The 23,590-nt window shown below is 39.0% G+C and overlaps 5 non-coding genes across 5 annotated transcripts; all 5 read right to left on the bottom strand.

The window, feature by feature from the left end:
* Positions 1 to 2,142: 2,142 nt before the first annotated feature.
* Positions 2,143 to 2,235, bottom strand: TRNAI-UAU (transfer RNA isoleucine (anticodon UAU)). Its single transcript is given in 2 exon segments — positions 2,143 to 2,178; positions 2,198 to 2,235. It is a non-coding gene; the product is annotated as a tRNA-Ile (tRNA).
* A 3,516-nt stretch (positions 2,236 to 5,751) lies between these two features.
* On the bottom strand, positions 5,752 to 5,844 carry TRNAI-UAU (transfer RNA isoleucine (anticodon UAU)). Its single transcript is given in 2 exon segments — positions 5,752 to 5,787; positions 5,807 to 5,844. It is a non-coding gene; the product is annotated as a tRNA-Ile (tRNA).
* A 2,612-nt stretch (positions 5,845 to 8,456) lies between these two features.
* Positions 8,457 to 8,538, bottom strand: TRNAI-UAU (transfer RNA isoleucine (anticodon UAU)). Its single transcript is given in 2 exon segments — positions 8,457 to 8,492; positions 8,501 to 8,538. It is a non-coding gene; the product is annotated as a tRNA-Ile (tRNA).
* Positions 8,539 to 9,353: 815 nt separating this feature from the next.
* On the bottom strand, positions 9,354 to 9,446 carry TRNAI-UAU (transfer RNA isoleucine (anticodon UAU)). Its single transcript is given in 2 exon segments — positions 9,354 to 9,389; positions 9,409 to 9,446. It is a non-coding gene; the product is annotated as a tRNA-Ile (tRNA).
* A 14,006-nt stretch (positions 9,447 to 23,452) lies between these two features.
* TRNAI-UAU (transfer RNA isoleucine (anticodon UAU)) lies at positions 23,453 to 23,545 on the bottom strand. The gene is given in 2 exon segments: positions 23,453 to 23,488; positions 23,508 to 23,545. It is a non-coding gene; the product is annotated as a tRNA-Ile (tRNA).
* Between the last annotated feature and the right edge of the window lie 45 nt (positions 23,546 to 23,590).

Here is a 23,590-nt window from a genome sequence, read left to right as displayed (position 1 = left end):
TACCAAGTCCAGCAAGAAATGTGCTGGTACTATCCAGAGCTGTCAGTATGGATTATCATGCTATATTGCAGAAAATCAATTTGATGCAACTTCTTTACCAACAGTATGTTAATCTTTTCCATTGCTGTTTTGTTGGCTGACTGAAGGAAGATATGCAGTGCATTTGAACCAAAGCAGATGTGTGCTGTCAACTTAAATGCACAATCATGTTTGTGTTTTTTCTTTCTTTCTTCCATCCTTTGTAATATCATATTAAATATTAAGGTAGCAGTTTATAATCAATGACTAATGACATAAGAAAAGAAAAAAAAGCAGTATACAAAGATGCTCCAGGTGAGGCATGAACTCACAACCTCAGCATTGCTCAACAGATACTGTCTTATAAGTACCGCGTGCTGACCAATTGCGCCACTGGAGCACTTTGCAGCATTAATTGGTTATGCTAGATGTGGATTTTATTCAATACAATCAGTACAGTCATAAGAATTGAAAAAGAAAATCATTTTTGGTGATGAATGATGAGCAACAAAGGAACATGCATGCCAGATGGCACTTGAATAAGCTGTACACGGTGATAGAAAAGGTTTAAAAAACAACAACAACAACAACAACAACAATGTTATCATAATTAATGTCATATTTTAGCTTCTGTGGTCATTTTTTACAAGCTAAACACTGCAAGACTGTTTTACAGTTGAAGCAAGGATAAAATATCAACTCTAGTGATGAGACACTTGCTGTAATGACTTCCACCCCATATGGGACTTGGACCCCCTGGCTTAGGAGGGCAGTGACTTATCCATTATGCCAGTGGTGCTTACTGATGTTCTTATTTAAGACTGTTAGGATTTTAATAGTCAATTATTTATTTTTGAGGAAAAAGTGAAGCTGTTTACTGTGTTCTTTGCATTACCAAGTCCAGCAAGAAATGTGCTGGTACTATCCAGAGCTGTCAGTATGGATTATCATGCTATATTGCAGAAAATCAATTTGATGCAACTGCTTTACCAACAGTATGTTAATCTTTACCATTGCTGTTTTGTTGGCTGACTGAAGGAAGATATGCAGATGTGCGCTGACAACTTAAGTGCACAATCATGTTTGTGTTTTTTCTTTCTTTCTTCCCTCCTTTGTAATATCATATTAAATATTAAGGTAGCAGTTTATAATCAATGACTAATGACATAAGAAAAGAAAAAAAAACAGTATACAAAGATGCTCCAGGTGAGGCTTGAACTCCCAACCTCAGCATTGCTCAACAGATACTGACTTATAAGTACCGCACGCTGACCAATTGCACCACTGGAGCACTTTGCAGCATTGATTGGTTATGCTAGATGTGGATTTTATTCAATACAATCAGTACAGTCATAAGAATCTAAAAAGAAAATCATTTTTTGTGATGAATGATGAGCAACAAAGGAACATGCATGCCAGATGGCACTTGAATAAGCTGTCACGGTGATAAAAAAGGTTTAAAAAACAACAACAACAACAACAACAACAACAACAACAACAATGTTATCATAATTAATGTCATATTTTAGCTTCTGTGGTCATTTTTTACAAGCTAATCACTGCAAGACTGTTTTACAGTTGAAGCAAGGATAAAATATCAACTCTAGTGATGAGACACTTGCTGTAATGACTTCCAACTCAGACGGGACTTAAACCCACAACCACTGGCTTAGGAGAACAGTGCATTGTCCATTATGCCAGTGGTGCTTACTGATGTCCTTATTTAAGACTGATAGGTTTTTAATAGTCAATTATTTATTTTTGAAAAAAAGTGAAGCTGTTTACTGTGTTCTTTGCATTACCAAGTCCAGCAAGAAATGTGCTGGTACTATCCAGAGCTGTCAGTATGGATTATTATGCTATATTGCAGAAAATCAATTTGATGCAACTGCTTTACCAACAGTATGTTAATCTTTTCCATTGCTGTTTTGTTGGCTGACTAAAGGAAGATATGCAGTGCATTTGAACCAAAGCAGATGTGTGCTGACAACTTAAATGCACAATCATGTTTGTGTTTTTTCATTCTTTCTTCCATCCTTTGTAATATCATATTAAATATTAAGGTAGCAGTTTATAATCAATGACTAATGACATAAGAAAAGGAAAAAAAACAGTATACAAAGATGCTCCAGGTGAGGCTTGAACTCACAACCTCGGCATTGCTCAACAGATACTGTCTTATAAGTACCGTGCGCTGATCAATTGCGCCACTGGAGCACTTTGCAGCATTAATTGGTTATGCTAGATGTGGATTTTATTCAATACAATCAGTACAGTCATAAGAATTGAAAAAGAAAATCATTTTTGGTGATGAATGATGAGCAACAGAGTAACATGCATGCCAGATGGCACTTGAATAAGCTGTCCACGGTGATAGAAAAGGTTTAAAAAACAACAACAACAACAACAATGTTATCATAATTAATGTCATATTTTAGCTTCTGTGGTCATTTTTTACAAGCTAAACACTGCAAGACTATTTTACAGTTGAAGCAAGGATAAAATATCAACTCTAGTGATGAGACACTTGCTGTAATGACTTCCACCCCATATAAAACTTGGACCCCCTGGCTTAGGAGGGCAGTGACTTATCCATTATGCCAGTGGTGCTTACTGATGTTCTTATTTAAGACTGTTAGGTTTTTAATAGTCAATTATTTATTTTTGAGGAAAAAGTGAAGCTGTTTACTGTGTTCTTTGCATTACCAAGTCCAGCAAGAAATGTGCTAGTACTATCCAGAGCTGTCAGTATGGATTATCATGCTATATTGCAGAAAATCAATTTGATGCAACTGCTTTACCAACAGTATGTTAATCTTTTCCATTGCTGTTTTGTTGGCTGACTGAAGGAAGATATGCAGTGCATTTGAACCAAAGCAGATGTGTGCTGTCAACTTAAATGCACAATCATGTTTGTGTTTTTTCTTTCTTTCTTCCATCCTTTGTAATATCATATTAAATATTAAGGTAGCAGTTTATAATCAATGACTAATGACATAAGAAAAGAAAAAAAAACAGTAGACAAAGATACTCCAGGTGAGGCATGAACTCACAACCTCGGCATTGCTCAACAGATACTGTCTTATAAGTACCGCGTGCTGACCAATTGCGCCACTGGAGCACTTTGCAGCATTCATTGGTTATGCTAGATGTGGATTTTATTCAATACAATCAGTACAGTCATAAGAATTGAAAAAGAAAATCATTTTTGGTGATGAATGATGAGCAACAAAGGAACATGCATGCCAGATGGCACTTGAATAAGCTGTCCACGGTGATAGAAAAGGTTTAAAAAACAACAACAACAACAACAACAACAATGTTATCATAATTAATGTCATATTTTAGCTTCTGTGGTCATTTTTTACAAGCTAAACACTGCAAGACTGTTTTACAGTTGAAGCAAGGATAAAATATCAACTCTAGTGATGAGACACTTGCTGTAATGACTTCCACCCCATATGGGACTTGGACCCCCTGGCTTAGGAGGGCAGTGACTTATCCATTATGCCAGTGGTGCTTACTGATGTTCTTATTTAAGACTGTTAGGATTTTAATAGTCAATTATTTATTTTTGAGGAAAAAGTGAAGCTGTTTACTGTGTTCTTTGCATTACCAAGTCCAGCAAGAAATGTGCTGGTACTAACCAGAGCTGTCAGTATGGATTATCATGCTATATTGCAGAAAATCAATTTGATGCAACTGCTTTACCAACAGTATGTTAATCTTTACCATTGCTGTTTTGTTGGCTGACTGAAGGAAGATATGCAGATGTGTGCTGACAACTTAAGTGCACAATCATGTTTGTGTTTTTTCTTTATTTCTTCCCTCCTTTGTAATATCATATTAAATATTAAGGTAGCAGTTTATAATCAATGACTAATGACATAAGAAAAGAAAAAAAAACAGTATACAAAGATGCTCCAGGTGAGGCTTGAACTCCCAACCTCGGCATTGCTCAACAGATACTGTCTTATAAGTACCGCACGCTGACCAATTGCACCACTGGAGCACTTTGCAGCATTGATTGGTTATGCTAGATGTGGATTTTATTCAATACAATCAGTACAGTCATAAGAATCTAAAAAGAAAATCATTTTTTGTGATGAATGATGAGCAACAAAGGAACATGCATGCCAGATGGCACTTGAATAAGCTGTCCACGGTGATAAAAAAGGTTTAAAAAACAACAACAACAACAACAACAACAATGTTATCATAATTAATGTCATATTTTAGCTTCTGTGGTCATTTTTTACAAGCTAAACACTGCAAGACTGTTTTACAGTTGAAGCAAGGATAAAATATCAACTCTAGTGATGAGACACTGCTGTAATGACTTCCAACTCAGATGGGACTTAAACCCACAACCACTGGCTTAGGAGAACAGTGCCTTATCCATTATGCCAGTGGTGCTTACTGATGTCCTTATTTAAGACTGATAGGTTTTTAATAGTCAATTATTTATTTTTGAAAAAAAGTGAAGCTGTTTACTGTGTTCTTTGCATTACCAAGTCCAGCAAGGAATGTGCTGGTACTATCCAGAGCTGTCAGTATGGATTATCATGCTATATTGCAGAAAATCAATTTGATGCAACTGCTTTACCAACAGTATGTTAATCTTTTCCATTGCTGTTTTGTTGGCTGACTGAAGGAAGATATGCAGTGCATTTGAACAAAAGCAGATGTGTGCTGACAACTTAAATGCACAATCATGTTTGTGTTTTTTCTTTCTTTCTTCCATCCTTTGTAATATCATATTAAATATTAAGGTAGCAGTTTATAATCAATGACTAATGACATAAGAAAAGGAAAAAAAAACAGTATACAAATATGCTCCAGGTAAGGCCTGGACTCACAACCTCGGCATTGCTCAACTGATACTGTCTTATTAGTACCGCGCGCTGACCAATTGCGCCACTGGAGCACTTTGCAGCATTCATTGGTTATGCTAGATGTGGATTTTATTCAATACAATCAGTACAGTCATAAGAATTGAAAAAGAAAATCATTTTTGGTGATGAATGATGAGCAACAAAGGAACATGCATGCCAGATGGCACTTGAATAAGCTGTCTACGGTGATAGAAAAGGTTTAAAAAACAACAACAACAATGTTATCATAATTAATGTCATATTTTAGCTTCTGTGGTCATTTTTTACAAGCTAAACACTGCAAGACTGTTTTACAGTTGAAGCAAGGATAAAATATCAACTCTAGTGATGAGACACTTGCTGTAATTACTTCCACCCCATATGGGACTTGGACCCCCTGGCTTAGGAGGGCGGTGACTTATCCATTATGCCAGTGGTGCTTACTGATGTTCTTATTTAAGACTGTTAGGTTTTTAATAGTCAATTATTTATTTTTGAGGAAAAAGTGAAGCTGTTTACTGTGTTCTTTGCATTACCAAGTCCAGCAAGAAATGTGCTGGTACTATCCAGAGCTGTCAGTATGGATTATCATGCTATATTGCAGAAAATCAATTTGATGCAACTGCTTTACCAACAGTATGTTAATCTTTTCCATTGCTGTTTTGTTGGCTGACTGAAGGAAGATACGCAGTGCATTTGAACCAAAGCATATGTGTGCTGACAACTTAAATGCACAATCATGTTTGTGTTTTTTCTTTCTTTCTTCCATCCTTTGTAATATCATATTAAATATTAAGGTAGCAGTTTATAATCAATGACTAATGACATAAAAAAAGGAAAAAAAAACATTATACAAAGCTGCTCCAGGTGAGGCTTGAACTCACAACCTCGGCATTGCTCAACAGATACTGTCTTATAAGCACCGTGCGCTGACCAATTGCGCCACTGGAGCACTTTGCAGCATTAATTGGTTATGCTAGATATGGATTTTATTCAATACAATCAGTACAGTCATAAGAATTGAAAAAGAAAATCATTTTTGGTGATGAATGATGAGCAACAAAGGAACATGCATGCCAGATGGCACTTGAATAAGCTGTCCACTGTGATAGAAAAGGTTTAAAAAACAACAACAACAACAATGTTATCATAATTAATGTCATATTTTAGCTTCTGTGGTCATTTTTTACAAGCTAAACACTGCAAGACTGTTTTACAGTTGAAGCAAGGATAAAATATAAACTCTAGTGATGAGACACTTGCTGTAATGACTTCCACCCCATATAGGACTTGGACCCCCTGGCTTAGGAGGGCAGGGACTTATCCATTATGCCAGTGGTGCTTACTGATGTACTTATTTAAGACTGTTAGGTTTTTAATAGTCAATTATTTATTTTTGAGGAAAAAGTGAAGCTGTTTACTGTGTTCTTTGCATTACCAAGTCCAGCAAGAAATGTGCTGGTACTATCCAGAGCTGTCAGTATGGATTATTATGCTATATTGCAGAAAATCAATTTGATGCAACTGCTTTACCAACAGTATGTTAATCTTTTCCATTGCTGTTTTGTTGGCCTACTGAAGGAAGATATGCAGTGCATTTGAACCAAAGCAGATGTGTGCTGACAACTTAAATGCACAATCATGTTTGTGTTTTCTCTTTCTTTCTTCCATCCTTTGTAATATCATATTAATATTAAGGTAGCAGTTTATAATCAATGACTAATGACATAAGAAAAGGAAAAAAAAACAGTATACAAAGATTCTCCAGGTGAGGCTTGAACTCACAACCTCGGCATTGCTCAACAGATACTGTCTTATAAGTACCGTGCGCTGACCAATTGTGTCACTGGAGCACTTTGCAGCATTAATTGGTTATGCTAGATGTGGATTTTATTCAATACAATCAGTACAGTCATAAGAATTGAAAAAGAAAATCATTTTTGGTGATGAATGATGAGCAACAAAGGAACATGCATGCCAGATGGCACTTGAATAAGCTGTCCACGGTGATAGAAAAGGTTTAAAAAACAACAACAACAATGTTATCATAATTAATGTCATATTTTAGATTCTGTGGTCATTTTTTACAAGCTAAACACTGCAAGACTGTTTTACAGTTGAAGCAAGGAAAAAACATCAACTCTAGTGATGAGACACTTGCTGTAATGACTTCCAACTCAGACGGGACTTAAACCCACAACCACTGGCTTAGGAGAACAGTGCCTTATCCATTATGCCAGTGGTGCTTACTGATGTCCTTATTTAAGACTGATAGGTTTTTAATAGTCAATTATTTATTTTTGAAAAAAAGTGAAGCTGTTTACTGTGTTCTTTGCATTACCAAGTCCAGCAAGGAATGTGCTGGTACTATCCAGAGCTGTCAGTATGGATTATCATGCTATATTGCAGAAAATCAATTTGATGCAACTGCTTTACCAACAGTATGTTAATCTTTTCCATTGCTGTTTTGTTGGCTGACTGAAGGAAGATATGCAGTGCATTTGAACAAAAGCAGATGTGTGCTGACAACTTAAATGCACAATCATGTTTGTGTTTTTTCTTTCTTTCTTCCATCCTTTGTAATATCATATTAAATATTAAGGTAGCAGTTTATAATCAATGACTAATGACATAAGAAAAGGAAAAAAAAAACAGTATACAAATATGCTCCAGGTAAGGCCTGGACTCACAACCTCGGCATTGCTCAACTGATACTGTCTTATTAGTACCGCGCGCTGACCAATTGCGCCACTGGAGCACTTTGCAGCATTCATTGGTTATGCTAGATGTGGATTTTATTCAATACAATCAGTACAGTCATAAGAATTGAAATAGAAAATCATTTTTGGTGATGAATGATGAGCAACAAAGGAACATGCATGCCAGATGGCACTTGAATAAGCTGTCTACGGTGATAGAAAAGGTTTAAAAAACAACAACAACAATGTTATCATAATTAATGTCATATTTTAGCTTCTGTGGTCATTTTTTACAAGCTAAACACTGCAAGACTGTTTTACAGTTGAAGCAAGGATAAAATATCAACTCTAGTGATGAGACACTTGCTGTAATTACTTCCACCCCATATGGGACTTGGACCCCCTGGCTTAGGAGGGCGGTGACTTATCCATTATGCCAGTGGTGCTTACTGATGTTCTTATTTAAGACTGTTAGGTTTTTAATAGTCAATTATTTATTTTTGAGGAAAAAGTGAAGCTGTTTACTGTGTTCTTTGCATTACCAAGTCCAGCAAGAAATGTGCTGGTACTATCCAGAGCTGTCAGTATGGATTATCATGCTATATTGCAGAAAATCAATTTGATGCAACTGCTTTACCAACAGTATGTTAATCTTTTCCATTGCTGTTTTGTTGGCTGACTGAAGGAAGATACGCAGTGCATTTGAACCAAAGCATATGTGTGCTGACAACTTAAATGCACAATCATGTTTGTGTTTTTTCATTCTTTCTTCCATCCTTTGTAATATCATATTAAATATTAAGGTAGCAGTTTATAATCAATGACTAATGACATAAAAAAAGGAAAAAAAAACATTATACAAAGCTGCTCCAGGTGAGGCTTGAACTCACAACCTCGGCATTGCTGTCTTATAAGCACCGTGCGCTGACCAATTGCGCCACTGGAGCACTTTGCAGCATTAATTGGTTATGCTAGATATGGATTTTATTCAATACAATCAGTATAGTCATAAGAATTGAAAAAGAAAATCATTTTTGATGATGAATGATGAGCAACAAAGGAACATGCATGCCAGATGGCACTTGAATAAGCTGTCCACTGTGATAGAAAACGTTTAAAAAACAACAACAACAACAATGTTATCATAATTAATGTCATATTTTAGCTTCTGTGGTCATTTTTTACAAGCTAAACACTGCAAGACTGTTTTACAGTTGAAGCAAGGATAAAATATAAACTCTAGTGATGAGACACTTGCTGTAATGACTTCCACCCCATATAGGACTTGGACCCCCTGGCTTAGGAGGGCAGGGACTTATCCATTATGCCAGTGGTGCTTACTGATGTTCTTATTTAAGACTGTTAGGTTTTTAATAGTCAATTATTTATTTTTGAGGAAACAGTGAAGCTGTTTACTGTGTTCTTTGCATTACCAAGTCCAGCAAGAAATGTGCTGGTACTATCCAGAGCTGTCAGTATGGATTATCATGCTACAGTATATTGCAGAAAATCAATTTGATGCAACTGCTTTACCAACAGTATGTTAATCTTTTCCATTGCTGTTTTGTTGGCTGACTGAAGGAAGATATGCAGTGCATTTGAACCAAAGCATATGTGTGCTGACAACTTAAATGCACAATCATGTTTGTGTTTTTTCTTTCTTTCTTCCATCCTTTGTAATATCATATTAAATATTAAGGTAGCAGTTTATAATCAATGACTAATGACATAAAAAAAAGGAAAAAAAATCATTATACAAAGCTGCTCCAGGTGAGGCTTGAACTCACAACCTCGGCATTGCTCAACAGATACTGTCTTATAAGTACCGCGCGCTGACCAATTGCGCCACTGGAGCACTTTGCAGCGTTAATTGGTTATGCTAGATGTGGATTTTATTCAATACAATCAGTACAGTCATAAGAATTGAAAAAGAAAATCATTTTTGGTGATGAATGATGAGCAACAAAGGAACATGCATGCCAGATGGCACTTGAATAAGCTGTCCACTGTGATAGAAAAGGTTTAAAAAACAACAACAACAACAACAACAACAACAACAACAATGTTATCATAATTAATGTCATATTTTAGCTTCTGTGGTCATTTTTTACAAGCTAAACACTGCAAGACTGTTTTACAGTTGAAGCAAGGATAAAATATCAACTCTAGTGATGAGACACTTGCTGTAATGACTTCCACCCCATATAGGACTTGGACCCCCTGGCTTAGGAGGGCAGTGACTTATCCATTATGCCAGTGGTGCTTACTGATGTTCTTATTTAAGACTGTTAGGTTTTTAATAGTCAATTATTTATTTTTGAGGAAAAAGTGAAGCTGTTTACTGTGTTCTTTGCATTACCAAGTCCAGCAAGAAATGTGCTGGTACTATCCAGAGCTGTCAGTATGGATTATTATGCTATATTGCAGAAAATCAATTTGATGCAACTGCTTTACCAACAGTATGTTAATCTTTTCCATTGCTGCTTTGTTGGCCTACTGAAGGAAGATATGCAGTGCATTTGAACCAAAGCAGATGTGTGCTGACAACTTAAATGCACAATCATGTTTGTGTTTTCTCTTTCTTTCTTCCATCCTTTGTAATATCATATTAATATTAAGGTAGCAGTTTATAATCAATGACTAATGACATAAGAAAAGGAAAAAAAAACAGTATACAAAGATTCTCCAGGTGAGGCTTGAACTCACAACCTCGGCATTGCTCAACAGATACTGTCTTATAAGTACCGCGCGCTGACCAATTGTGTCACTGGAGCACTTTGCAGCATTAATTGGTTATGCTAGATGTGGATTTTATTCAATACAATCAGTACAGTCATAAGAATTGAAAAAGAAAATCATTTTTGGTGATGAATGATGAGCAACAAAGGAACATGCATGCCAGATGGCACTTGAATAAGCTGTCCACGGTGATAGAAAAGGTTTAAAAAACAACAACAACAATGTTATCATAATTAATGTCATATTTTAGATTCTGTGGTCATTTTTTACAAGCTAAACACTGCAAGACTGTTTTACAGTTGAAGCAAGGATAAAACATCAACTCTAGTGATGAGACACTTGCTGTAATGACTTCCAACTCAGACGGGACTTAAACCCACAACCACTGGCTTAGGAGAACAGTGCCTTATCCATTATGCCAGTGGTGCTTACTGATGTCCTTATTTAAGACTGATACGTTTTTAATAGTCAATTATTTATTTTTGAAAAAAAGTGAAGCTGTTTACTGTGTTCTTTGCATTACCAAGTCCAGCAAGAAATGTGCTGGTACTATCCAGAGCTGTCAGTATGGATTATCATGCTATATTGCAGAAAATCAATTTGATGCAACTGCTTTACCAACAGTATGTTAATCTTTTCCATTGCTGTTTTGTTGGCTGACTGAAGGAAGATATGCAGATGTGTGCTGACAACTTAAATGCACAATCATGTTTGTGTTTTTTCATTCTTTCTTCCATCCTTTGTAATATCATATTAAATATTAAGGTAGCAGTTTATAATCAATGATTAATGACATAAGAAAAGGAAAAAAAAACAGTATACAAAGATGCTCCAGGTGAGGCTTGAACTCACAACCTCGGCATTGCTCAACAGATACTGTTTTATAAGTACCGTGCGCTGATCAATTACGCCACTGGAGCACTTTGCAGCATTGATTGGTTATGCTAGATGTGGATTTTATTCAATACAATCAGTACAGTCATAAGAATTGAAAAAGAAAATCATTTTTGGTGATGAATGATGAGCAACAAAGGAACATGCATGCCAGATGGCACTTGAATAAGCTGTCCACGGTGATAGAAAAGGTTTAAAAAACAACAACAACAATGTTATCATAATTAATGTCATATTTTAGCTTCTGTGGTCATTTTTTACAAGCTAAATACTGCAAGACTGTTTTACAGTTGAAGCAAGGATAAAATATCAACTCTAGTGATGAGACACTTACTGTAATGACTTCCAACTCAGACGGGACTTAAACCCACAACCACTGGCTTAGGAGAACAGTGCTTTACCCATTATGCCAGTGGTGCTTACTGATGTTCTTATTTAAGACTGTTAGGTTTTTAATAGTCAATTATTTATTTTTTGAGAAAAAAGTGAAGCTGTTTACTGTGTTCTTTGCATTACCAAGTCCAGCAAGAAATGTGCTGGTACTATCCAGAGCTGTCAGTATGGATTATCATGCTATATTGCAGAAAATCAATTTCATGCAACTGCTTTACCAACAGTATGTAAATCTTTTCCATTGCTGTTTTGTTGGCTTACTGAAGGAAGATATGCAGATGTGTGCTGACAACTTAAATGCACAATCATGTTTGTGTTTTTACTTTCTTTCTTCCCTCCTTTGTAATATCATATTAAATATTAAGGTAGCAGTTTACAATCAATGACTAAGGACATAAGAAAAGAAAAAAAAAACAGTATACAAAGATGCTCCAGATGAGGCTTGAACTCCCAACCTCAGAATTGCTCAACAGATACTGTCTTATAAGTACCGCACGCTGACAAATTGCACCACTGGAGCACTTTGCAGCATTGATTGGTTATGCTAGATGTGGATTTTATTCAATACCATCAGTACAGTCATAAGAATCTAAAAAGAAAATCATTTTTGGTGATGAATGATGAGCAACAAAGGAACATGCATGCCAGATGGCACTTGAATAAGCTGTCCACGGTGATAAAAAAAGGTTTACAAAACAACAACAACAATGTTATCATAATTAATGTCATATTTTAGCTTCTGTGGTCATTTTTTACAAGCTAAACACTGCAAGACTGTTTTACAGTTGAAGCAAGGATAAAATATCAACTCTAGTGATGAGACACTTGCTGTAATGACTTCCACCCCATATGGAACTTGGACCCCCTGGCTTAGGAGGGCAGTGACTTATCCATTATGCCAGTGGTGCTTACTGATGTTCTTATTTAAGACTGTTAGGTTTTTAATAGTCAATTATTTATTTTTGAGGAAAAAGTGAAGCTGTTTACTGTGTTCTTTGCATTACCAAGTCCAGCAAGAAATGTGCTGGTACTATCCAGAGCTGTCAGTATGGATTATCATGCTATATTGCAGAAAATCAATTTGATGCAACTGCTTTACCAACAGTATGTTAATCTTTTCCATTGCTGTTTTGTTGGCTGACTGAAGGAAGATATGCAGTGCATTTGAACCAAAGCAGATGTGTGCTGACAACTTAAATGCACAATCATGTTTGTGTTTTTTCATTCTTTCTTCCATCCTTTGTAATATCATATTAAATATTAAGGTAGCAGTTTATAATCAATGACTAATGACATAAGAAAAGGAAAAAAACAGTATACAAAGATGCTCCAGGTGAGGTTTGAACTCACAACCTCGGCATTGCTCAACAGATACTGTCTTATAAGTACCGTGCGCTGATCAATTACGCCACTGGAGCACTTTGCAGCATTAATTGGTTATGCTAGATGTGGATTTTATTCAATACAATCAGTACAGTCATAAGAATTGAAAAAGAAAATCATTTTTGGTGATGAATGATGAGCAACAAAGGAACATGCATGCCAGATGGCACTTGAATAAGCTGTCCACGGTGATAGAAAAGGTTTAAAAAACAACAACAACAACAATGGTATCATAATTAATGTCATATTTTAGCTTCTGTGGTCATTTTTTACAAGCTAAACACTGCAAGACTGTTTTACAGTTGAAGCAAGGATAAAATATCAACTCTAGTGATGAGACACTTGCTGTAATGACTTCCACCCCATATAAAACTTGGACCCCCTGGCTTAGGAGGGCAGTGACTTATCCATTATGCCAGTGGTGCTTACTGATGTTCTTATTTAAGACTGTTAGGTTTTTAATAGTCAATTATTTATTTTTGAGGAAAAAGTGAAACTGTTTACTGTGTTCTTTGCATTACCAAGTCCAGCAAGAAATGTGCTAGTACTATCCAGAGCTGTCAGTATGGATTATCATGCTATATTGCAGAAAATCAATTTGATGCAACTGCTTTACAAACAGTATGTTAATCTTTTCCATTGCTGTTTTGTTGGCTGACTGAAGGAAGATATGCAGTGCATTTGAACCAAAGCAGATGTGTGCTGTCAACTTAAATGCACAATCATGTTTGTGTTTTTTCTTTCTTTCTTCCATCCTTTGTAATATCATATTAAATATTAAGGTAGCAGTTTATAATCAATGACTAATGACATAAGAAAAGAAAAAAAAACAGTATACAAAGATGCTCCAGGTGAGGCATGAACTCACAACCTCGGCATTGCTCAACAGATACTGTCTTATAAGTACCGCGTGCTGACCAATTGCGCCACTGGAGCACTTTGCAGCATTAATTGGTTATGCTAGATGTGGATTTTATTCAATACAATCAGTACAGTCATAAGAATTGAAAAAGAAAATCATTTTTGGTGATGAATGATGAGCAACAAAGGAACATGCATGCCAGATGGCACTTGAATAAGCTGTACACGGTGATAGAAAAGGTTTAAAAAACAACAACAACAATGTTATCATAATTAATGTCATATTTTAGCTTCTGTGGTCATTTTTTACAAGCTAAACACTGCAAGACTGTTTTACAGTTGAAGCAAGGATAAAATATCAACTCTAGTGATGAGACACTTGCTGTAATGACTTCCACCCCATATGGGACTTGGACCCCCTGGCTTAGGAGGGCAGTGACTTATCCATTATGCCAGTGGTGCTTACTGATGTTCTTATTTAAGACTGTTAGGATTTTAATAGTCAATTATTTATTTTTGAGGAAAAAGTGAAGCTGTTTACTGTGTTCTTTGCATTACCAAGTCCAGCAAGAAATGTGCTGGTACTAACGAGAGCTGTCAGTATGGATTATCATGCTATATTGCAGAAAATCAATTTGATGCAACTGCTTTACCAACAGTATGTTAATCTTTACCATTGCTGTTTTGTTGGCTGACTGAAGGAAGATATGCAGTGCATTTGAACCAAAGCAGATGTGTGCTGTCAACTTAAATGCACAATCATGTTTGTGTTTTTTCTTTCTTTCTTCCATCCTTTGTAATATCATATTAAATATTAAGGTAGCAGTTTATAATCAATGACTAATGACATAAGAAAAGAAAAAAAAACAGTATACAAAGATGCTCCAGGTGAGGCTTGAACTCACAACCTCAGCATTGCTCAACAGATACTGTCTTATAAGTACCGCACGCTGACCAATTGCACCACTGGAGCACTTTGCAGCATTGGTTGGTTATGCTAGATGTGGATTTTATTCAATACAATCAGTACAGTCATAAGAATCTAAAAAGAAAATCATTTTTTGTGATGAATGATGAGCAACAAAGGAACATGCATGCCAGATGGCACTTGAATAAGCTGTCCACGGTGATAAAAAAAGGTTTAAAAAACAACAACAACAACAACAACAATGTTATCATAATTAATGTCATATTTTAGCTAGAGATGAGCGGGTTCGGTTTCTTTGAATCCGAACCCGCACGAACTTCACTTTTTTTTCCACGGGTCCGAGCGACTCGGATCTTCCCGCCTTGCTCGGTTAACCCGAGCGCGCCCGAACGTCATCATGACGCTGTCGGATTCTCGCGAGGCTCGGATTCTATCGCGAGACTCGGATTCTATATAAGGAGCCGCGCGTCGCCGCCATTTTCACTCGTGCATTGAGATTGATAGGGAGAGGACGTGTCTGGCGTCCTCTCCATTAGAATAGAGATAGATAGATTAGATAGAGAGAGATTGTGCAGAGTCGCAGACAGAGTTAGTTTACCACAGTCAGTGACCAGTGCAGTTGCTAGTTAACTTTTATTTAATATAATATATCCGTTCACTTCTCTCTGCTATATCCGTTCTCTGCCTGAAAAAAAAAACGATACACAGCACAGTCAGTCACACAGTGTGACTCAGTCTGTGTGCACTCAGCTCAGCCCAGTGTGCTGCACAGTCATCAATGTATAAATTAAAAGCTTATAATTAATTGTGGGGGAGACTGGGGAGCACTGCAGGTTGTTAGCAGGAGCCAGGAGTACAATTATATTAATTAACAGTGCACACTTTTGCTGCAGGAGTGGTGACCAGTGCCTGACCACCAGTATAGTATTGTTGTATACTACTAATATCTCTTTAAATATCAACCAGTCTATATTAGCAGCAGACACAGTACAGTGCGGTAGTTCACGGCTGTGGCTACCTCTGTGTCGGCACACGGCAGGCAGTCCGTCCGACCAGAATTGTATTATTTATTATTATATACCTACCACCTAACCGTGGTTTTTTTTTCATTCTTTATACCGTCATAGTGTCATCCTAATTGTTACGAGTATACTACTATCTCTTTATCAACCAGTGTACAGTGCGGTAGTTCACGGCTGTGGCTACCTCTGTGTCGGCACACGGCAGGCAGTCCGTCCGACCAGAATTGTATTATTTATTATTATATACCTACCACCTAACCGTGGTTTTTTTTTCATTCTTTATACCGTCATAGTGTCATCCTAATTGTTACGAGTATACTACTATCTCTTTATCAACCAGTGTACAGTGCGGTAGTTCACGGCTGTGGCTACCTCTGTGTCGGCACACGGCAGGCAGTCCGTCCGACCAGAATTGTATTATTTATTATTATATACCTACCACCTAACCGTGGTTTTTTTTTCATTCTTTATACCGTCATAGTGTCATCCTAATTGTTACGAGTATACTACTATCTCTTTATCAACCAGTGTACAGTGCGGTAGTTCACGGCTGTGGCTACCTCTGTGTCGGCACACGGCAGGCAGTCCGTCCGACCAGAATTGTATTATTTATTATTATATACCTACCACCTAACCATGGTTTTTTTTTCATTCTTTATACCGTCATAGTGTCATCCTAATTGTTACGAGTATACTACTATCTCTTTATCAACCAGTGTACAGTGCGGTAGTTCACGGCTGTGGCTACCTCTGTGTCGGCACACGGCAGGCAGTCCGTCCGACCAGAATTGTATTATTTATTATTATATACCTACCACCTAACCGTGGTTTTTTTTTCATTCTTTATACCGTCATAGTGTCATCCTAATTGTTACGAGTATACTACTATCTCTTTATCAACCAGTGTACAGTGCGGTAGTTCACGGCTGTGGCTACCTCTGTGTCGGCAGTCGGCAGGCAGTCCGTCCATCCATAATTGTATTATTATTATAATATATACCACCTAACCGTGGTTTTTTTTTCATTCTTTATACCGTCATAGTGTCATACTAGTTGTTACGAGTATACTACTATCTCTTTATCAACCAGTGTACAGTGCGGTAGTTCACGGCTGTGGCTACCTCTGTGTCGGCAGTCGGCAGGCAGTCCGTCCATCCATAATTGTATTATTATTATAATATATACCACCTAACTGTGGTTTTTTTTGCATTCTTTATACCGTCGTCATAGTGTCATACTAGTTGTTACGAGTATACTACTATCTCTTTATCAACCAGTGTACAGTGCGGTAGTTCACGGCTGTGGCTACCTCTGTGTCGGCAGTCGGCAGGCAGTCCGTCCATCCATAATTGTATTATTATTATAATATATACCACCTAACCGTGGTTTTTTTTTCATTCTTTATACCGTCGTCATAGTGTCATACTAGTTGTTACGAGTATACTACTATCTCTTTATCAACCAGTGTACAGTGCGGTAGTTCACGGCTGTGGCTACCTCTGTGTCGGCAGTCGGCAGGCAGTCCGTCCATCCATAATTGTATTATTATTATAATATATACCACCTAACCGTGGTTTTTTTTTCATTCTTTATACCGTCGTCATAGTGTCATACTAGTTGTTACGAGTATACTACTATCTCTTTATCAACCAGTGTACAGTGCGGTAGTTCACGGCTGTGGCTACCTCTGTGTCGGCAGTCGGCAGGCAGTCCGTCCATCCATAATTGTATTATTATTATAATATATACCACCTAACCGTGGTTTTTTTTTCATTCTTTATACCGTCGTCATAGTGTCATACTAGTTGTTACGAGTATACTACTATCTCTTTATCAACCAGTGTACAGTGCGGTAGTTCACGGCTGTGGCTACCTCTGTGTCGGCAGTCGGCAGGCAGTCCGTCCATCCATAATTGTATTATTATTATAATATATACCACCTAACCGTGGTTTTTTTATACCACCTAACCGTGGCAGTCCGTCCATAATTGTATACTAGTATCCAATCCATCCATCTCCATTGTTTACCTGAGGTGCCTTTTAGTTCTGCCTATAAAATATGGAGAACAAAAAAGTTGAGGTTCCAAAATTAGGGAAAGATCAAGATCCACTTCCACCTCGTGCTGAAGCTGCTGCCACTAGTCATGGCCGAGACGATGAAATGCCAGCAACGTCGTCTGCCAAGGCCGATGCCCAATGTCATAGTACAGAGCATGTCAAATCCAAAACACCAAATATCAGAATAAAAAGGACTCCAAAACCTAAAATAAAATTGTCGGAGGAGAAGCGTAAACTTGCCAATATGCCATTTACCACACGGAGTGGCAAGGAACGGCTGAGGCCCTGGCCTATGTTCATGGCTAGTGGTTCAGCTTCACATGAGGATGGAAGCACTCAGCCTCTCGCTAGAAAACTGAAAAGACTCAAGCTGGCAAAAGCACCGCAAAGAACTGTGCGTTCTTTGAAATCCCAAATCCACAAGGAGAGTCCAATTGTGTCGTTTGCGATGCCTGACCTTCCCAACACTGGACGTGAAGAGCATGCGCCTTCCACTATTTGCATGCCCCCTGCAAGTGCTGGAAGGAGCACCCGCAGTCCAGTTCCTGATAGTCAGATTGAAGATGTCAGTGTTGAAGTACACCAGGATGAGGAGGATATGGGTGTTGCTGGCGCTGGGGAGGAAATTGACCAGGAGGATTCTGATGGTGAGGTGGTTTGTTTAAGTCAGGCACCCGGGGAGACACCTGTTGTCCGTGGGAGGAATATGGCCGTTGACATGCCAGGTGAAAATACCAAAAAAATCAGCTCTTCGGTGTGGAGGTATTTCACCAGAAATGCGGACAACAGGTGTCAAGCCGTGTGTTCCCTTTGTCAAGCTGTAATAAGTAGGGGTAAGGACGTTAACCACCTCGGAACATCCTCCCTTATACGTCACCTGCAGCGCATTCATAATAAGTCAGTGACAAGTTCAAAAACTTTGGGTGACAGCGGAAGCAGTCCACTGACCAGTAAATCCCTTCCTCTTGTAACCAAGCTCACGCAAACCACCCCACCAACTCCCTCAGTGTCAATTTCCTCCTTCCCCAGGAATGCCAATAGTCCTGCAGGCCATGTCACTGGCAAGTCTGACGAGTCCTCTCCTGCCTGGGATTCCTCCGATGCATCCTTGCGTGTAACGCCTACTGCTGCTGGCGCTGCTGTTGTTGCCGCTGGGAGTCGATGGTCATCCCAGAGGGGAAGTCGTAAGCCCACTTGTACTACTTCCAGTAAGCAATTGACTGTTCAACAGTCCTTTGCGAGGAAGATGAAATATCACAGCAGTCATCCTACTGCAAAGCGGATAACTGAGTCCTTGACAACTATGTTGGTGTTAGACGTGCGTCCGGTATCCGCCGTTAGTTCACAGGGAACTAGACAATTTATTGAGGCAGTGTGCCCCCGTTACCAAATACCATCTAGGTTCCACTTCTCTAGGCAGGCGATACCGAGAATGTACACGGACGTCAGAAAAAGACTCACCAGTCTCCTAAAAAATGCAGTTGTACCCAATGTCCACTTAACCACGGACATGTGGACAAGTGGAGCAGGGCAGGGTCAGGACTATATGACTGTGACAGCCCACTGGGTAGATGTATGGACTCCCGCCGCAAGAACAGCAGCGGCGGCACCAGTAGCAGCATCTCGCAAACGCCAACTCTTTCCTAGGCAGGCTACGCTTTGTATCACCGCTTTCCAGAATACGCACACAGCTGAAAACCTCTTACGGCAACTGAGGAAGATCATCGCGGAATGGCTTACCCCAATTGGACTCTCCTGTGGATTTGTGGCATCGGACAACGCCAGCAATATTGTGTGTGCATTAAATATGGGCAAATTCCAGCACGTCCCATGTTTTGCACATACCTTGAATTTGGTGGTGCAGAATTTTTTAAAAAACGACAGGGGCGTGCAAGAGATGCTGTCGGTGGCCAGAAAAATTGCGGGACACTTTCGGCGTACAGGCACCACGTACAGAAGACTGGAGCACCACCAAAAACTACTGAACCTGCCCTGCCATCATCTGAAGCAAGAAGTGGTAACGAGGTGGAATTCAACCCTCTATATGCTTCAGAGGTTGGAGGAGCAGCAAAAGGCCATTCAAGCCTATACAATTGAGCACGATATAGGAGATGGAATGCACCTGTCTCAAGTGCAGTGGAGAATGATTTCAACGTTGTGCAAGGTTCTGATGCCCTTTGAACTTGCCACACGTGAAGTCAGTTCAGACACTGCCAGCCTGAGTCAGGTCATTCCCCTCATCAGGCTTTTGCAGAAGAAGCTGGAGGCATTGAAGAAGGAGCTAACACGGAGCGATTCCGCTAGGCATGTGGGACTTGTGGATGCAGCCCTTAATTCGCTTAACAAGGATTCACGGGTGGTCAATCTGTTGAAATCAGAGCACTACATTTTGGCCACCGTGCTCGATCCTAGATTTAAAGCCTACCTTGGATCTCTCTTTCCGGCAGACACAGGTCTGCTGGGGTTGAAAGACCTGCTGGTGACAAAATTGTCAAGTCAAGCGGAACGCGACCTGTCAACATCTCCTCCTTCACATTCTCCCGCAACTGGGGGTGCGAGGAAAAGGCTCAGAATTCCGAGCCCACCCGCTGGCGGTGATGCAGGGCAGTCTGGAGCGACTGCTGATGCTGACATCTGGTCCGGACTGAAGGACCTGACAACGATTACGGACATGTCGTCTACTGTCACTGCATATGATTCTCTCAACATTGATAGAATGGTGGAGGATTATATGAGTGACCGCATCCAAGTAGGCACGTCACACAGTCCGTACTTATACTGGCAGGAAAAAGAGGCAATTTGGAGGCCCTTGCACAAACTGGCTTTATTCTACCTAAGTTGCCCTCCCACAAGTGTGTACTCCGAAAGAGTGTTTAGTGCCGCCGCTCACCTTGTCAGCAATCGGCGTACGAGGTTACATCCAGAAAATGTGGAGAAGATGATGTTCATTAAAATGAATTATAATCAATTCCTCCGCGGAGACATTGACCAGCAGCAATTGCCTCCACAAAGTACACAGGGAGCTGAGATGGTGGATTCCAGTGGGGACGAATTGATAATCTGTGAGGAGGGGGATGTACACGGTGATATATCGGAGGGTGAAGATGAGGTGGACATCTTGCCTCTGTAGAGCCAGTTTGTGCAAGGAGAGATTAATTGCTTCTTTTTTGGGGGGGGTCCAAACCAACCCGTCATATCAGTCACAGTCGTGTGGCAGACCCTGTCACTGAAATGATGGGTTGGTTAAAGTGTGCATGTCCTGTTTTGTTTATACAACATAAGGGTGGGTGGGAGGGCCCAAGGATAATTCCATCTTGCACCTCTTTTTTCTTTTCTTTTTCTTTGCATCATGTGCTGATTGGGGAGGGTTTTTTGGAAGGGACATCCTGCGTGACACTGCAGTGCCACTCCTAGATGGGCCCGGTGTTTGTGTCGGCCACTAGGGTCGCTAATCTTACTCACACAGCTACCTCATTGCGCCTCTTTTTTTCTTTGCGTCATGTGCTGTTTGGGGAGGGTTTTTTGGAAGGGACATCCTGCGTGACACTGCAGTGCCACTCCTAGATGTGCCCGGTGTTTGTGTCGGCCACTAGGGTCGCTAATCTTACTCACACAGTCAGCTACCTCATTGCGCCTCTTTTTTTCTTTGCGTCATGTGCTGTTTGGGGAGGGTTTTTTGGAAGGGCCATCCTGCGTGACACTGCAGTGCCACTCCTAGATGGGCCCGGTGTTTGTGTCGGCCACTAGGGTCGCTTATCTTACTCACACAGCGACCTCGGTGCAAATTTTAGGACTAAAAATAATATTGTGAGGTGTGATGTGTTCAGAATAGGCTGAAAATGAGTGTAAATTATGTTTTTTGAGGTTAATAATACTTTGGGATCAAAATTACCCCCAAATTCTATGATTTAAGCTGTTTTTTAGGGTTTTTTTAAAAAAACACCCGAATCCAAAACACACCCGAATCCGACAAAAAAAATTCGGTGAGGTTTTGCCAAAACGCGGTCGAACCCAAAACACGGCCGCGGAACCGAACCCAAAACCAAAACACAAAACACGAAAAATTTCCGGCGCTCATCTCTAATTTTAGCTTCTGTGGTCATTTTTTACAAGCTAAACACTGCAAGACTGTTTTACAGTTGAAGCAAGGATAAAATATCAACTCTAGTGATGAGACACTTGCTGTAATGACTTCCACCCCATATGGGACTTGGACCCCCTGGCTTAGGAGGGCAGTGACTTATCCATTATGCCAGTGGTGCTTACTGATGTTCTTATTTAAGACTGATAAGTTTTTAATAGTCAATTATTTATTTTTGAGGAAAAAGTGAAGCTGTTTACTGTGTTCTTTGCATTACCAAGTCCAGCAAGAAATGTGCTGGTACTATCCAGAGCTGTCAGTATGGATTATCATGCTATATTGCAGAAAATCAATTTGATGCAACTGCTTTACCCACAGTATGTTAATCTTTTCCATTGCTGTTTTGTTGGCTGACTGAAGGAAGATATGCAGTGCATTTGAACCAAAGCAGATGTGTGCTGACAACTTAAATGCACAATCATGTTTGTGTTTTTTCTTTCTTTCTTCCATCCTTTGTAATATCATATTAAATATTAAGGAAGCAGTTTATAATCAATGACTAATGACATAAGAAAAGGAAAAAAAAACAGTATACAAAGATGCTCCAGGTGAGGCTTGAACTCACAACCTCGGCATTGCTCAACAGATACTGTCTTATAAGTACCACGTGCTGACCAATTGCGCCACTGGAGCACTTTGCAGCACTAAGTTGTTATGCTAGATGTGGATTTTATTCAATACAATCAGTACAGTCATAAGAATTGAAAAAGAAAATAATTTTTGGTGATGAATGATGAGCAACAAAGGAACATGCATGCCAGATGGCACTTGAATAAGCTGTCCACGGTGATAGAAAAGGTTTAAAAAACAACAACAATGTTATCATAATTAATGTCATATTTTAGCTTCTGTGGTCATTTTTTACAAGCTAAACACTGCAAGACTGTTTTACAGTTGAAGCAAGGATAAAATATCAACTCTAGTGATGAGACACTTGCTGTAATGACTTCAAACTCAGACAGGACTTAAACCCACAACCACTGGCTTAGGAGAACAGTGCCTTACCCATTATGCCAGTGGTGCTTACTGATGTTCTTATTTAAGACTGTTAGGTTTTTAATAGTCAATTAATTATTTTTGAGGAAAAAGTGAAGCTGTTTACTGTGTTCTTTGCATTACCAAGTCCAGCAAGAAATGTGCTGGTACTATCCAGAGCTGTTAGTATGGATTATCATGCTATATTGCAGAAAATCAATTTGATGCAACTGCTTTGCCAACAGTATGTTAATCTTTTCATTTGCTGTTTTGTTTGCTGACTGAAGGAAGATATGCAGTGCATTTGAACCAAAGCAGATGTGTGCTGACAACTTAAATGCACAATCATGTTTGTGTTTTTTCTTTCTTTCTTCCATCCTTTGTAATATCATATTAAATATTAGGGTAGCAGTTTATAATCAATGACTAATGACATAAGAAAAGGAAAAAAAAACAGTATACAAAGATGCTCCAGGTGAGGCTTGAACTCACAACCTCAGCATTGCTCAACAGATACTGTTTTATAAGTACCGTGCGCTGACCAATTGCGCCACTGGAGCACTTTGCAGCATTAATTGGTTATGCTAGATGTGGATTTTATTCAA

The sequence above is a fragment of the Pseudophryne corroboree genome, unplaced genomic scaffold, assembly GCF_028390025.1.
Source record: "Pseudophryne corroboree isolate aPseCor3 unplaced genomic scaffold, aPseCor3.hap2 scaffold_852, whole genome shotgun sequence".
NCBI lineage: Eukaryota > Metazoa > Chordata > Amphibia > Anura > Myobatrachidae > Pseudophryne > Pseudophryne corroboree.
Note: the sequence above shows the minus strand (reverse complement) of the source record. Positions and strands in the feature narration are given on the sequence as shown.